This window comes from Castor canadensis, chromosome 2 (assembly GCF_047511655.1).
Source record: "Castor canadensis chromosome 2, mCasCan1.hap1v2, whole genome shotgun sequence".
Classification (NCBI taxonomy): domain Eukaryota; kingdom Metazoa; phylum Chordata; class Mammalia; order Rodentia; family Castoridae; genus Castor; species Castor canadensis.
In genome coordinates, this window is record NC_133387.1 from 12,262,707 (window position 1) to 12,278,315 (window position 15,609).

Below are 15,609 nucleotides of genomic sequence, written 5' to 3' on the forward strand. Positions count from 1 at the left end.
TAATCTCCTGTCATTATCCGTTTAAATCTTTCCATTATCTTCTTGCTATGACTCTTTTCATTAACTATATGTACATATTTTCTTTCACTTTTTTGCTTTGATTAATTTTCACAGAACTTGATCTACTTTCTTTGCTTTTGTATACATATGCATACATATATAACTTTGTATTTTTTCTCATTGGTATATACTTATTTTACTACTTCCTTCTTTCTTTGCATTTTTAAGCTCTTACATTATATACTTAGCTCATTAATTTTGGCCTTTTCTTCCTACATAAGGTTTGAAAGTTTGGTCAATGCTTTTTAGCTAGATCCCAAAAGTTTTGAGATGAATATTTTTATTATGCAGCTTTAAGTGTTTATAATCAACATCATTGCTTTTGTTTGAGCCATGAATTTCTTTTAGAAATGCGCCTTTTAATTTCTTTGACCAAATGAAGTTTCTTTTGTTATCTTGTTGAAAATGTAGCCTAACTAATTTATATTGGAGTCAAAGTATACTTGAAAGCAATTCCTTTGAATTTATTGAAGCTGGCTTTAAAACTTTGTTTTCTTTTCATACTTGAAAAGAATGTGTAGTGTCTCATTATATGATGTTCTATTATACTTTTAAATAAGTGCATTAGATTTACAATCCAATAGTACTTTTTTTTGTCAATATTTTGTCTTCTAGAACTATCACTTACAGAAATAGGTATGTGAAAATTCCCCAGTACGTTGATGGGTTTGGCAATTTCTCATTGCAGATCTGTATATTTTTGCTTTATTAATATGTCATAATGTGGGGATCCTATGTTAGGGGTACTTATTAATACTTTTGTTTTAAATTTTTAGTTTATTTAGACAGTAAATCAAAGTTTCTTTGGAATAAACACTCATTTCTATTAGACATACATCTAAAAAGACTGAGTAGATAATTGCCAACAGTTTTGAAAATGGCTATCACAGTTTGCCTACTCACCAGAAATGTAAGTTCCAGTAGCTTCAGATCCTTGTCAACTATAGATATTGTCACATTAATTACTTTTAGCCATCCTCAGTGGATATAGATGTCTTATGGAGGTTATACATTGTTATGATGACTAATTACATGAAGCATCTTTTCATTTTCTCTACTGGCTATTTGAATATCGTCAGTCATGAAGAGCATGCTCACACTTTTTGTCCATTTGAGGCTAGGCTTTTCAATCAGTTTTGAGAGAGTTTTTAAATTATACTTTAGATACTCATGCTCATTCTTTGGCATATTGATGAATTGCAGATATCCTTTTCCAAACTGTGACTTACCTTTTCATTTAATTAATGATTTCTTCTAATAAGAATATCTGATTAACTTACTTAATTTCATGATATCAATTTTATAGCTAAATCAAAAACACTTAGTTTTAAGAATTGAGTCCTATTTAAGAAAAAATTTTGCCTACCTAGTGAAATTTACTCAAAGATTAGTTGTTTTATTATTCATATTTAAGCTTGTATTTTATCTCAAATTACTTTTTGTGTATGATCTGATATATAGGTCACCGTTCATTTCTTCCACACAGTACCTAATCAATCAAGTTTTTTTTTAATTAAACAGGTATCTGGACACTATTGCATTATATTAGGTACTTTATTGTAAATCAGGTAACTGTATAAATATGAATTTGTTTTAGACTCCATTCCTTTTGTGTATCACTGAATTTGAGTTGCTGTTATTTTGTCTGGGACTTTTGAACATGTTTATTTGCTAATAGTTTGATTAGGATTATTGATTCTATGCTTATTGAGAAATATCAGTCTCTAGTTTTTGTTCTTGTATTGTACATACCAGATTTTGGTGTCAAAATTATGCAAGAAATTCTTCTCTTGAATATTTTTATGATATTAGTATTATATTTGTTTCCCATGTTTTGAAAGTTATTTCAGAAATCCTTCTGGGTCTGGATCTTTTTTGGGAATGTTTTTATTTTGAGTAAATTTCTTTAATAGATATTTTATATTTTATATTCTTCTGTGTCACTTGGTTTCTTCTCTGATTCAAGGGTTGTTTAGAAATATATTCTTTAATTTCTAAACACGTGGGAATTTTTTAATTATTATTATTTATTTCTATTTTAATCCTATTATGATGCAAATTTTTGAATTTCTTGAGACTTCTCTATTCCCAATATATGATCTTTTGGGGAAAATGTTTATTTTGCCCTTAGATTATGTAGTGTGTGGTTTAATATGTATATGCACCATATATATTCGTAGGGTCAAAGTCATTAATTATGTTAGTGGAATCATTTATCTTCTCACTGATTTTTACACTTGTTTTATGAGAATACCAAGAAACATGTATTTAAATCTTCAACTATATTTGTGAATTCATCAATTACTTCTTTTATTACTCTAAACTTTGAATTATGTTAGTAAGGATACAAATTTAGGATTGTCCTGTTGATTTATGGAATTAATCCTTGTATCATTATGAAGTATTTTTTATCGCTATCCAGTAGCACTTGTTGCAGTAATGTTTACCTGCTATTAATGTAGTCTCATGGACTAGCTTTTGGTTATTATTTGCATAGTGTATTTTTCCAACCTTTCCCTTTTTGTTATTGGTCATCTTTTGTCACCATAACGCATACTTTTTAAATTTTTTTGGTGGTACTGTAGTTTGAACCCAGGACCTTGTGCTCATGTGCTCTACCACTTGAGCCATGTCCTTTGCTCTTTTGCATTTTTTTACAAATAGGAACTCATGCTTTCTGGCCTGGGCCAGCTTCAAACTGCGACCTCCTATCTATGGCTCCCACATAGATGGAGTTACAGGCTTGAGATAATCAACTTATAAAGAAAAAAGTTTTGACTCACGGCGTTGAAGGTTTCAGTCCATGATTGATTAAACTCGTAACTTTTGGGTCTATGGTAAGGCAAGGCAGCACATCAGACATCATGTAGAAGAGCAAAGCCCTTCACCACATAGCCAGGATAAGAAATAGAAAGAGGAAGGGCATGGGTTCCATTGTCCCCTTCCCACAGTGACAGAAGCCTCCCACTAGGCCTCACCCCTTAAAGTTTCCACTGTCTCCCAACAGCACTCTAAGGAATAAGCCTTTACCATATGAGCCTTTGGGGGACATTTTATAACACCTTTTATATTTAGAGTATTTCTTTTTTAAAGAGAATTTTTAATCCATTTGCATTTAATTAGATTGTTGATTATTTGGTGTCTTAGTCAGTTCAGTCTACTATAACAAAGAAGCCATAGAACGGATAGCCTAAAACATGGACATTTATTTCTTATGATTCTGGAGGCTGGGAGATTCAAAATAAAAATGCCAACAGATCCGTGTCTGGTGAAGGCCAGCTTCCTGGTTGGTTGACAGCCACTTTCTCACTGCTTATCTCCACATGGCCAGGAGAGAAATTTTCAGTCTCTTTCTCTTATAAGGACACTACTCCAATCACAGGTGCTCCACTCTTAGACATCGTCTAAACCTAAGTCTCTGCCTCCCAACAACTCTGCTTCCTCTGGATGTTAAGGTTTCAGCATATGAATTTTGGAGGACCCCAAACATGTAGTCCATTACAATTAGGCCTAATTTGTTAAGTTGCACATTATTTTCTCTTCATTCAATATCTTTGTTTTTTTTTTCTTGCTTTCCTTTAAATCAACCATTTTACTTTTTGTCTATATTGTTTTTTGAAATCTTAAAATTTTTATTATTTTAATGGTTATTATACATATTACAATTTGCCTTGTTGGCTTATTACAATCTGCCTTGAGTTATTACTTTTACCTATTCTAAAGCAAAACTTTAAAATAGTTTACTCCTATGTCATGAATTTTCTTAAGTGTCAACTGTGTATACAAGAACGTAAGCCTCATTACTATGTTCTCAGAACAGTACAGCTACTGAAAGGAATTCTTAATTGTTTAGTCTTTGGGGCACTATTTCTTGAAAGACATCTTGGGATATCTTCTTGTGCATAGCATTGGCATCACTCAATAGCATAACATAAATTTGTACAAAGATTTTTAGGTCATTTCTCTGGGATTTCTTCATGTCTGAGAAATTTCCTGTGTAGTTCCTCTTGATTTGCTAGTTTTAAACTAGTAAGATTAGCACTTTCTGTTTAGCCTCAACTACTCTGTACTATGAATGGAAAATGTCCAGAAAAGAAAAGGTCAAGGTGAAACGTGGAGATCATGCCTGTGTTTTGTCTCTCGAGGCTTATGAGTCCTCAAGACCTCATCAAAAGTCTGTAATTGTTTGCTTTTCAGAGACTTCAGTTGCTTCCTATATTTTTCCAGGTTTTATCCTCTGAGAAGGATTGAACTGGAAGTCTCTCACCATCATGTGTTACATCTCAGATTATTTATCTCAGATCATCTTCTTTCTTAAGATACATCCTTTAGAATTGCCTTCAATGCAGGTCTTTTGATAAATTATCAGTAGTTGTTGGTTTGAAAATGGCATTTATTAAACATAATAAAATAGTTTGCTGGATATGGAATTCCAGATTGCTGAATTTTTATTTTCTCATTTATGTTTAAAATATTATCTTATTGTCTTTTCTTTCTGCTAAAAAGGCAGTGGGAAGTATAGCCATCAATTATTTGTAGGTGAACTCTTCTTTTCTTCTCTTAGGACTACTTCTGTTTCTAACCCCAATGTTAGTGTCCTCTGTTCTTGAGTTCACTGTGACATACCTAAAAAAGTACTTTTTAAAATTTATTGTGTTTCAGTTTGTTAGGCTTCCTTCATCTGAGGATTAGGGTTTTTTCAAGAAAATTTTTAGTAATTATTTTTGCCAATAATAATTCTTCTATACTTTTTCTTTTATATTGAGTTAGAGATCAGGTCAGACATATGTCATATATTTTTACTGTACTCTCCATATCTTCTATGTTTGTTCATACTTTTCATTCTTTTTCAGTTTTTAGACTGAATAATGAGTTATTTAATCTTCTGTTTATTTAATCTCTCCAATGAGTTTTCATTTTGAATGATTCTGCTTTAGCTATTGTATTTTTTTATTTCTTGTACTGTTTGAAAAGTTCATAAATGTATGTATTTACCGTTCAAGTTTCTAATTTTCTGTTTTATTTCCCAAATGTGTTAAACATGTTATTTTATATTTTATGCTAGAAATTCTAATAGCTGAATTTTGCCTGATTCTGATATCTTATGTTTGGGATGATTCTCATTCATAAAACTTTGTGTCCTGAATGTTGTTTGATTTTTATAATTACTGATGTGAACTGCTCCTGTCACTTTTCTGTAGAAATGTTTCAAGTTAAATTATTTGTTTAGGGTTTTTCAATCCATAGAAGTAGTATGGATTCAGATTGTAAACCTGTATAGGTAACTTACTTGTGGTTAGTTAGTGATTCTCACAGATTTTTTTCCTCCCTTTACCCTCCAGCAAGGTTAAGACAGGCAAGTTGCACTGATTTCTTCTGTGTTGAGCAATTTATTTCTTATTTACCTTACCTTGTCGGAGTATCCCTTTAATGGCTGAATTTATGCAGAGGTGTCCTTTTAAATCATGTATGAGCCTGGTCTCAATATCCTGGGCTATTAACTCCATAGAGTCACTCCCCCTGCATTCTCCAGGGTTTTGCAGAACACCATGATGAAAGCTAGTTATCGTGCTTGCTTCTCTTCTTCTTGGTTTTAATTTGGTTTTGGCTTTGCAAATTCCTTCTTTTCATATCACCCCCTTGATTCTTTTATTATCTTATATAGTTTCATCAGTAGTTTGATTAAGATTATCTAGAACTAAAATACTATTTAACCGCTTATTAACTTGTGACATCTGTGTGGGAATTCAAACATCAATAAATCATAAATGTACAGCTTTATGAATTTTTACAAACTTTTGAATCAGTACCTCAATTTATTTACAAACAAAACAAACAAACAAAAACCACCAGCAATAATCTTGAAGTCTATATGGACTAGTCACTATCTTGCTTAAGGGTAAGTATCATTCTGAGTTTCAATCTCAAAAGTTAGTTTTACTTTTTTTAAATTTATGAATGTGTTGGTCAGGTTTTTGTTGTTATTGTTGCTATGACAAATGCCTGAGTGGTACTATTTAAATGAAGAAGAGTTTGATTTAATGCACAGTTTCAGGGGTTTCCTTGGTGAGCTTACTCCTTTGCTGTGAGCCTGAGGCAAAGCTGAAACACCAGGGTGGAAGGGCATATGGAGGGAGAAAGCTCCTCCCTCATGGCAGCCTGGAAGCAAAGGGTGGCAGAAAGGAAGGGTTGGGGATAATGGCACTCTGCCAGTGACTTCCTTTCTCCCACCTCCTAGTAGCCCATTCAGGTTGAAGTCATCAATGGGTTAATACATTGATGAGATTAGCACCCTCATGATCCAGTCCCCTCTCAATAACACCACCAACTGGAAACCAATCCTTCAATAAATGGACCTTTTGTGTCTTCATATTCAGACCAAAACAATGTAAAGATAATCCTACAGTATGTAATCTTTCATTTCTGTCTTCTTTCACACCATGACATATTGGAGAGATTCAGCTACATTGTGTATAACATAAATCAGTCATTCTCACTGCTTTACAATATTCATGTGAATATACCAGAATTTATTTAAACATTCTTCTATTGATAGTGCCCACACAGTACAGAACTGGGGAGCATAGCATTAGGATAACTTCTGGTTTGAGATTATTATAGATGTTGCTGCGTGTCTTTTAGTGAGCATGTGTGTGCATTCTGTTATGTGCAGAAGTAAGAATGGGATTGCTGAAGTATATTTTTTTAATTTCAAAATACTTTTAGTATTTTTAAATAAAAAAGGTCTAAAAAGAATAACTGTCAACCTTCTCCCACTTTCTAAAATAGCCAGTATGTCCTTATTTTTTTCCGTATTTAAACAAAAATATGCTAGTTACCAGAGGCTCATACCTATAATCTTAGCTACTTGTGAGACTGAAATCATGAGGATCAGAGTTCTAGGCCAGCACAAGCAAATAGTTCACAAGACTCCATCTGCAAAATAACCAGAACAAAATGGACTGAAGGCATGATTCAGCAATAGAATGCCTGCTTTGCAAGCATGAAGCCCTCAGTTCAAACCCTACCCCATACACAAAAAAACTCATAAAATATACATGATAGCATTTTTCCCCGTAAAAGTAAAATCATAAATTTCTCACTGACAATGGGTATTGCGAGTATGCCTTGAGGTATGAATTGAGCTGATCATCTTAAAGAACCGTGGAATCTTTTGGAGTAAGGGTTATTAATAAGTAGTCTACTCATTCACATGCTGCTGAGTACGTCCTATCTTAGTGTCTCAAAAGTTCTTTCAAGGCTTTCAGGATTTTATGGCAGTCTCCCTTACTCAGGGCTACTGAGTATAGCAAACTGGAAAAAAAACAAAGAAACTCAAGGGGAAGTAGAAATAATAAAGGATGTAGGACTTAATATTATGTCTGAGACAGAAATGAGGAAGAACCAACTCACATACTGAGGAAAGAATTGGGAGAGAACAAAACAGCAACAAAACAAAAGGCTTAAAGAAGGAAAGTCCAAAGAAAAAAGCATAAAGGAAGGGAGAAAATGTACAGCAGAGGAAACTTGTGATCAGTTTTCTACAACCAGCTACTGTTGGTTGAGGAATGATCCTAGGGACCTTTCTTAGCCCCACATTCATTTCTCCTATCCATTCTTCTACTATGGAGCAACCCTTTATAACCTAGGTAAAGCAGGTAGTTGAAAGAGAAATAAAGCACAGTACTTGACCTATTTTTCCTATAATTTGGGGAGTTGTAATGAAACTCTTAAGTAAAGCAGAACATCTCATTTTCTCCCTTTTAACCACTCAATCCACCTTCCCCTGGAGGTCCAATCTGAGCACTTTTTGTGGTAAGTGAGAAAGACTTACAACTGTCTCTTCCTGGGGAAGAGTTTGGACTCAGAACACCTTCTCCTTAGATACAGGGTAAAGAAAACAAAAGCAATGATGAGTGGGGAAGAATTACAGGGGATCCACAAATCTCTTTCAAGTCTTTACAGCCAGCCACTAAAAAACACAAGTGGCTCCATACAATCACTACCTTGAGCTCACCAAGCTACATAGATGAAATTCAAGGCAGGACCAGGTCAGGTCCTGCCTACAAGGTTAGATGTTGGATCCTACCCTTGACTAAAATGTGTCAGGACCAGGAGTAAAATTCAAGGCCATGCCTCTAAACAGACAGGGAGAAATCACAGTCATAGACAAGTCACTGTATCTGTTTAAGAGGATTTTAATCTAGATTTTTTTAGTTGGTTAATTTTTATTATAAATAATAAAATGTTAATGAAGTATACAAGGGAAAAATACTTATAAGTAAACCACCTATAATTAATGTTTGCATAAATACTATAGCAATCCACTTTCCTATCTGAAGTAACTGATTCTAATACTTTGATATATGGCTTCTATATAATCTCTCTGTTTATATAAGTATATAAAATGTTTTTTAAATTTTGCACATAAGCCAAAATTCTATTTTAATATCACATTAAATATTAAAATAAAATATAAATACATGATATATGACATACTTTGTGAGATATATACACACACACATATAAACATATATATCACTAATGTTATATAACATTGGTGAGGGAGAGAAAGGGAAAGCAAAAGAGTGCCCAACTACTGGTCAATATATATGGATTTAACCCACCCTGGAAAATCATTGTGTATTATCTTATGTAAAGATCCATCACAGATCAGCGTGGTGGTGGGCCTATAATACCAGAATTTGGGAAACTAAGGCAGGAAGATCTCGAGTTATAGGCCAGCCTGGGCTCCAGAATGAAATATATATATATATACACATATGTATATGCATATGTATAAAGATACTTATATATATATATAACTATCATCTTTACTTATCAAGCGTCTTTGGTTTAAAAAAAAAGTGTCACTTCTTACTTTAAAAAAAATATTGTCTGGTTACACTCCTAGGACGGGCCTGGGTCTCCATTCCGGGTTTGGGGCACATTTGGAGGCAGAAACTGACACAAAGCAGTGCCTCTGGCCCTGGGGATGGGGGGTGGGGGGCGAGGGGGTGCGGTCGGCTAAGCCCCGCCCCCTCTCCACAGCGGCCAATGGGCTCCCAGGACGAACCTCTCCTCTCTCCTTCTGCACTGCAGCTCGCCTCCCTCTACAAACCTCCCACCTAACTCCACCGCTATTCTCCAAATCCCTGGGCCTTCTGCCGGGTGTCCTTGTCACACCCCTACGGAGGACTCCCTTCCTCCTCCCAAGTACGCGGAGTGTGGAAATTGCCCAAAGGTGAGTCTTGTCCACAGAAGGTCTCTAGAACCCAAACAGGCCCAGGCGCCTCCCCCGAGCCCGCGGTGGCTCTGTGGTCCGGTGGGAGAGCAAGGGACCCCGCCGAGGTGCCCCCGAGACGCTGCCAAAGACGCCCGGGTCTTGGCCAGAGGCTGCTTGGGCCCAGGAGGCATATGTTTTTAAAGAGAGCGTTCCCTGAGGTTTCCTGCTGTTTCTACCTTTTTCTACAATACTGGCTCTTACTTGTTCCGTGCTGAATTTCATCTCCCGGGCCCTCACCACCAAACATCTAGTACATTTCTGCCTCTTTCAGGCATTTTTCTTCATGAAATTTTCAAAGCTAAGTAACAAAATCATTCAGTTTATCAAATGCCGACATTTTATCACGTTTGCTTTAGCACTCTCTCTCTCTCTCCCCCTCTCTCTCAACTCTCCTCTCCTCTCCTTCCCACACCCTGCCTTCTCTCATAAGTAATAAACAATTCAAACCTTTTTCTGCACCTAGTCTCACGCTCCCATCCTCAAAGGTAAGTTAGCTTGTATCCTTTTTGTCCTTTATTGTGTATGTTTATGTAATATATGCGTTTTTATTCCAAATTTAACATTTTTCTCCCAATGGAACCCTTAAGAGGCTTTAACCTGCAGTACTATTAGTCCTGACATTGACCATCAGAATGGGCTTAGTGAGCAGTCTGCGGCCTCGTTTAGCTGAGAAGTCCGGAGAAGCCAGGCTATCTTTGCTTGGTAGGATTCTGAATCCAGGTTTTCTTGGTCGTGTCCTTCTCAGCCCCTCTACCTAAACCCATATAGCCCTGTTGGTTGATGCTTTTATGATTCAGTTTGGAGGAAGGGCATTGGGGAAAGGAAGTGTGGCTTGTGTTTGAACCAAAACCCCAGTTAGGACTGAAAGGTGTTCATCTTCCTGAAATACGATATACAAAATCTTAGATTGATTTCAATATTTATTTTATTTAACACTCACACAATGTTACTGTACAGCAGGAATTGATCTGAGAATCAATATTGCTCCCATCTAATTTAAGCTTTGCATCTGTAATAAAGCTATTAGTTCATTGTCCCATTTTATAGGAAATAAAACTGAGGTGCAGATGAGTTAAATAAATTGTTCAAAGTTACACAACTGGTAAAGTGTAGCAATGAGATTTGAATCCAGCCCATCCTGCATTTCACGTGCTAGTGATAGCTCCTGTAACAAGGTGAAGTCACCACACAGCACTGGAACAGGCAATTTATAGAGGGAGGAGTAACTGTGAACTGATTATTATTTGTTTGAAATATGTCATTTTGAAATTACAAGAGCCATACATACAACAGTGCAATTAATACAGTTATATAAAGAGTTGTTCCTCCTCTTCTGCTCAGATTAAACAAGACTGGCAGGTGGGAATGCCTTTACCCTTCTCTCCACCATAATATGTACACAAGCTTTCTCCACCGCCACCACCACCACCACACGCTCCCTTACAAAAACGATAGCTTATCCATCAATTTCTACAGTTCATATTTTTTCCCTCGGCAATAAATAAAGGCTCATTTCCCCCAACACTAAAATAGAGATTTAAAATTTTCAAAGAACCGAATAATAGTCCACAGAATATATGTCCCATGATTTGTTCAGCCTTTTCCTTACTAGTAAGTAGACATGAATTAGCGTTTATGCCCTTAATAAAACACCTATCCTCAGTGCTAGGATGGGACCTCAGGGCTTCCCTAATCCACCGCAATGCCTAGCCGCTAGGGACAGCGACACAAAGAAGCGCTGTCCCCAGCCAAGCACCGCCCCTCGAGCTCCCACTCCAGCCGGGAGGAAGTGGGGAGGAGGAGACTGCTCGGGAAACCCCTCCTCTCCTCTGGCTCGGGTCCCTCCCCGCTCCGGGCTCAAAGCTCGCAGCTCGGCGGCTGGTCAGTGCTCTGCAGGGAAGCCCCTTCCCCGCCAGACTGTGCGTCGCTCGCAGCGGTACGCCCTGTCCCCTCCCAGCTGCCCGGTGGAAATTGCAGGGAAACCTGGTGAGTGGCCCCCTCCGAAATCATCGCGGGCTGGAGAAGGGGCCGCTGGTGGTGGACTCGGCCCAGTGTTGGGGGCGGGCGTGGCGGGAAGGCGGGGGGCCCGGGGGCCCTGGCGACCTGCGGTAGCCGGCGCGCCTCGAGCCTCACCGTGCCCACATCTGGGCCAGGGGCTCCCGTGGCACTGTGTGACCGTGATTTTTCTCTGCTCCGGTGCTGCATCCCCCAGTGTCGCATTGCTCCTGCTTTTCAGGTTCTTGCATTGATGTTTGCGTGTGCTTGCTTTGTGTGGTCGTGTTCCAGACAGGCCTGACCTCGAGAGGCGGCGTGTAATCCACGGCTTTAGTAGATGAGAAAGCCATAGCCCAGGGAGGGGGCTGGGCTTGCTCAGGGTCACACAGGTAGCTGGTGACCAAGCATCACTTCTGTTCCACTACCCTCTGATCTTTGAAAATAGGGTCTCTGGGACTAAGATCCCTCATTCACTTGCACTGTCCGCTGGAGACTGGCGTGTGAGAGAGTGGAGGTGGAGGAAGGGGCAGTGGGCTGCATACCCCTACTTCATACAAGAGCTCGGTGCCAGCACCCTGGAGAATTCGCTGCCAACCAAGCAAAGCTTTTCCCTCCCATCCCCCCAGCCCCTGGCCCCAGCCCCTCCTCTGACGTCACCCACAGCTCTTTACTGACTGGCTCAGAGCAGTGGAGGAAAGGAGGGGAGAGGGGAGCCAGTCCAGGCTCCAAGCTTCCTACTGACAGCCCCTGAGAATTTGGGACGACCTTTCTCACACACTGCCCATTTGGTAACCCTCTTAGGCAACCTAACAAAGTGCTAGGAGGAGACAGCACCTGGACTTGAAAAAAAGCAAAAAATAGATCTCTTCAATCCTGGGCAAGGGCTCCTTAATTATATTGTTCTCCTGAGAGTGAGCCAATGGGAGAAATGACAAATATGAGCAAGAAAAAGACAGAAAGCTCCAGGGAACACATGATTTGAGGAGTATAGTAACATAGAAATAAGAGAATTAAAAAAACAAAGTTTTGAATCCTTACTTCTGTGGGCAAAGGGAGAGGTGAGTGAACAGGGGGCTTCCAAGATATTAGAAAAGGTTTGGGTTCTTGGTTTTTTGTTATTTTAATCTGAGTGGGTAAGTAAATGGGAGTTTGTTTAATGTTTTAAGTTCTTATTTTACTGTCTGTATCCTTCCATGTGCATTACACATTGTTTAAGATGCATGAATTAAACCATTTTTCAAGTTAAAATTAAAGAAGTAATATGTAGAGGGAATGTCTTGGTTTGAATGCAAAAGAAAGGGTTGAATCAGTCCCAATTCTGATTGTAGAAGTTGGTGGCCATTGGACAAGATACTGGATGCACAAAGGAAAAGAAACAAAGGGTTCATGGAAAAATTATGAAGATGAGAATTGGAGATCTGTGTTTTCAGGGTCAGCCTGGCTATTTGCTGAAGGTGTGGTCTTAGGTTTGCCCTTACCTACACATCCATCATTCAATCATCCATCATAAAATACCTATTATTTCTCCTGGGAAATGCAAAAAATAAAATGCATTCTCTAACCTGACTTTCTTTAAGTCTCAGGATCTGATTGTAGCAAGTTCAAAGGGACCACAGGTGGGAACAGGGGAGAAAAAGTAGGAACCACAATTCAAAGGACGCAGATTTGTTTGAAGACAAAGAAAACATTTTACCTCTTCTCTCCCCAATGTAATTAAGGTTAGCATGTTGAAATATGGCCTCCATAGATTTTCTATGCATATGAAGACTGGTATTAACAGATGCTTACGTATGCTTAGTGCCTAAGCATGTGGACTCCTGCAACATATTTCCTGGATCTGGATCCAAAATCCACCACTTACCACCAATGTGACCTTCAGCAAGTAGCAAATATTTTGGCCAGAAATTTGGTGGTTGTTGGTTTTTTTTTAAATCCATTAAATGGGGATAGTGATAATATATATCACATAGGTTTATGGTCAGGAATAAATGACATAAATCATGTATTATAATGCAAAAGCATCAGTAAGTCTGTATTGCTAACACTAATACTACTACCGTTATTGCTACTTTTATTGCCATTATCTTTATCCACATAAAAAATGGGCTCATCCACACTTGGTGAAAGCATGAGCTGAGAGAAGGGTCTAATGGGCAGTTCCTTAGGGAATGTGTGTGGGTGGCTGGAGACATGCCATAGGATGTCATGCTGGGTACAGTGGAGTGTCTGGGTGATATGTGGAATTTAGATAAGTGTGGGATTGGGTTAAAGATCCTAAACCCACAAGAGTTGAAAATGATAGTAGGAAACATTCCTTGTCTTTGATCTGTGTCTAGGCTTTAATTTACCTCTTTCCATTTCTAGTTCCTTACACATATACCTTTAATGTTGCTACATTATATCTGTAAGTAAGGTTTTAGAAGAGCAATGGCTTAGTCTAAGGAGAAGCACATCTTTGAAACCAAATTATCAGGTTACTTTTGAAAGAATGCAGATAGTTTCGGTCCTTAGATTATGACAGTGTCCCCATAGCCTAATAGCATTGGACATCATTAGCCACCTTCACAGTCTTCTTCATCTTCACCTTCTTTTCTGTCTCCTCCTCTTCCTCCTAGTTAATCTTTTTGACAATCTTATGGGCAACATACGTTGTTTTCCATGGCCTTAGTAGTGACATTGGGCATTGTTTTTATAGAAGTGGCCATTGAAATTTCCTTCTCTGTGTATGTCCTCACTTAGAAGAGTAGGATTTCCATAGATAGAAAGATGGGAGAGGGAAAGGGACAGAAAGAGAAGGAAGTAGGTCCTGACCCCAGCTGCCCAGACATCTGAAAGCTGCAGGGAGAGAGGGAGCAGGGGATAAAGCTGGAAAGTTTAAGTTGCTGCTCACCCTTGAGCCTTTCAGACCAGAAGGATGGAGTTAAGATTTTACCCTGTGGGTTTCTCTTTAAGGGCAATAATATGATAAGAGTGGATTTAGAAGAATAAAGGTAGGAACAGACTCTGGTGACTTGGAAACTGGATTGGTTTAGTTCAGACATGAATTATTAAAGACCTAAACTAGGTTGATGGCAGTGCGATTAGAAATTGTGAACAAGTACATCGGCAGGACTTGTGACCAGATGGATATGGGAAAAATAGGAGGAGGGGACATACTGTGATTCTGTACACTTTAACGTCCTGGTAATTTGTAGAGACCAGAACGGACAGGGAAGTTGAGATAAACTTCCCATTAGTCAACTATTGGCTGTATCTTCTCAGTATTCTCTCGCGTGGGTAGGTAGTTAATGCAATTTATCCTGATAGAGATATTTTTTAATTTAGGGCTTCTTTGGTCTTAGGGACTAGCTATAATTGGCCATGTGTTCTTTCAGTGGGGTCTTAAGCTTATTATTTACTCAGGAACAGGATTTTTCCATTAATTGCTGTGGAAGGCATGTTTTCTCTATCAAGGACTTTTTCAAGGGCCACAGAGATATTTAAGAAACCAATATAATTATTAGCACCAGTATTAGCATTAGTCTTAGTATCAGCTGCAAAATAGGAAAATTATAAATTCACAATCAATAGATGCTCACACCAATGTTTGTAAAACCTAACATTAGATTAGATTTTTTTACTTTGCAAAAATTCCTTATTATTTAAAATACTTAAAAGATTTACTCTTTTGTGTTATTTATTTATTATTTATTTATTGTAGCACTGAACCCAGGGCCTCTCACTTGCTAGGCTAGTGCTCTACCATTTCAGCTCCTAGCCCTTAGCAATTTACTCTTAACTGAGTAAGTATAAGCATATATGTGTATGTGTGTGTACATGTAATTAAATACTGATGAAAGATTTTGGAACTCACGGTGAAGAAGAAGCAAAGGATATTTGTGAGTTCACAGAGAGACATACCTTCTCAGCTGTAACCCAGGTGCCAGTAAGACTTTGCTATCATTTCCTAGCTTCTTACCTTGTTCTGGTTGTGTGGGACTTGGATTGAAGCCACAGACAGCTTCCACTTTTCTCTTACTCAGCCTGTGACTTTGACCAAAAAACCGTCTCTTGGACATCTCTTAGTCTCTTAGTCTGCTCAGATTGAATTTCAAAGTGCTCCAAGTTGAGATTAATAAGACCACTGTGGGGTGTAAGAAGGCTGGGACAAGTGTCACCTGTTACACATTGTATTAGTTTCCAGGCTGCCACACCATATGATCAAAACTAGAGAGGCTTTAAACAATAGAATTTTATTCACTCACAGTCTGGAGGCTTAGAATTTCAAA

The 15,609-nt window shown here is 38.0% G+C and overlaps 1 protein-coding gene across 5 annotated transcripts in view; it reads left to right on the forward strand.

Moving 5' to 3' along the window:
* The window catches only part of LOC109687195 (TRPM8 channel-associated factor 1), a 45,307-nt gene that overhangs the window by 5,344 nt on the left and 24,354 nt on the right, over window positions 1-15,609 (forward strand). For 2 of the 5 annotated variants that reach the window (XM_020164995.2, XM_074061423.1), the window contains exon 1: window positions 11,171-11,332. The exons of 1 other annotated variant lie outside the window; for it this stretch is intronic. The gene's annotated coding sequence lies outside the window, so the exon portion shown is untranslated. Of the gene's footprint in view, window positions 1-9,111; window positions 9,305-11,170; window positions 11,333-15,609 lie in introns of those variants that run through there. 2 more of the 5 variants (XM_074061436.1, XM_074061445.1) reach the window with 2 other exon arrangements.